A 1,892-nucleotide genomic window follows, 5' to 3' on the forward strand; every position below is an offset into this window, starting at 1 on the left:
CTCAAGGAATGAGACCTAAAAACTACAACCTATGTTTTACCTACAAGTATACAGGGTCTTGATGAAGATAGAATGTAAATAGAGGTTTATCCACAGGGACTTGGAGAGAGCTGGTGTTGTTTTCTAAATCTTTCTAGTGACTAAAAGCACTAGGGAATTTGAATCCACCCAATAATCCTAAGCTAAGGCAATACCTATTCAAATTATGTTCTTGTTCCTTTCCAGATAAAACTACAATGAATGATCTATCAGTTAGTCTCCCTAACTCACCCCTAGTATAAGCTGTCTTCTTACAGTACAACCTATCACAGGCTCATTTGGTTCAATTAGCTAACTGTCATTCCTTTATCAATTAAGCACATTTCTTCTTCCAGAGAGGTCTCAAATGGATGATTTATCAACCAACTTCACTAACTCACCCCTAGTATCAACTGTCTTCTTACAGTACAATTGATCACAGGCTAATTTGATCCATTAGCTAACTATCATTCCTAAAACAATGAAGCACAACAAGAACAACAACATGAACATGAATTATCTTAACATATGATTATGGGTTTCATCAAAACCCTAGTTATTGAATTAGAACATGATTACAATACTGAAAATTAATCTAAACTTGAGACTAACAGTGGAGAGCACTGGCTATTCCAGGCCTCCTGAGATGTGCTCTGTCTAATCCAGGCATAGTCGTTGTAGTATAGTGGTAAGTATTCCCGCCTGTCACGCGGGTGACCCGGGTTCGATCCCCAGCAGCGGCGCCAAAAACTTGGTAGGCTTCTAAAAGGTCCTACAAATTATAACCGCAAGTGCACGGTGTCGAAAGTGGCAAATGTGCAAGTACGGGTCGAACCACAGAGACTTGGGTGTGTATTGAAGTGAAGAAACAAGTGATAGTAAACCAAAGAAGCAGTGAATGACAGTGGCAAAGGAACAAAGAAAAATCAGTGGCAATGAATAAGAAAAACTTAACCAAAACAGAACATGGGAGAGAAATTGTGGATGGGAATGAAGTGTATGGAGATGGATGAGAATATTCCTTCACCTAGCTAGTTCACCTTGGTTACATCCCTGTCATGTGGCTAGTTAACTACCTAAAGTCCTTGGATAACCCCTAGCATTGCCTATCTGATTAAAGCATAGGCAATCACAGGTCATTTAGGGTCTAGGTATCTAACTAACATGGCTTTGTGAATCCCTTAGATTATCACTAACTCCTAGCATTAATGGTCTGTTTAAAGCACCACTAATAACAAGCCAGTGAACCTTTGGAATGTTACTAACCCAAATGTTTTGAGCTCAACAGGGTCTAACCCAAATGGCTAACCAACAAAGTTCAGTTGTCTTCTCTAAGATTTAAACAGGGAAATTACAGGATCATGTGAAGAAACATTACATACATAGAACTTAACACAAACATAACATGAAAAATACATTCACATGATGAAACTGATATTTAATTGAAGAAACTAACATTTAAACAAAACCTAAGAACTAAACAGTGAAGCATAAGTTGAAATTGGAAAACAAAGAAATCTAAAACTAAACCTAATTGACACACTGGCTAGTCCAGGCATACCTAATAACAACACCCAAAGCTTCAATTTATACATGCGAACTCAAAAAAATCAAAATCCCCAAAAATTAGGGTTTCACCAAAAACGAAATTCACTCACCTAACTCTCTGATTTCATCTCAATAGTCTCGACCCATGCTTCCTTCTCTTCTTCTCCTGCTTTTCCCATGCTCTAATTGCAACTCTATTCCAACCTAATCTACCAATTTCACCTCTAGGGTTTCTGATATCGGTGAGGCGTGAAATTGATAGATTAGAAGGCTATAAAGTAGGTGAAAGTGGTAGTAATGATGGGGTTTAGGGTTGGTAGGATCCA

The 1,892-nt window shown here is 38.2% G+C and overlaps 1 non-coding gene across 1 annotated transcript; it reads left to right on the forward strand.

The window, feature by feature from the left end:
* The first annotated feature begins 689 nt into the window (after positions 1-689).
* On the forward strand, positions 690-761 carry TRNAD-GUC. Its single transcript has one exon. It is a non-coding gene; the product is annotated as a tRNA-Asp (tRNA).
* The last annotated feature ends 1,131 nt before the right edge of the window (positions 762-1,892 follow it).

Source organism: Papaver somniferum, chromosome 1 (genome assembly GCF_003573695.1).
Source record: "Papaver somniferum cultivar HN1 chromosome 1, ASM357369v1, whole genome shotgun sequence".
NCBI classification, from domain to species: Eukaryota; Viridiplantae; Streptophyta; class Magnoliopsida; order Ranunculales; family Papaveraceae; genus Papaver; species Papaver somniferum.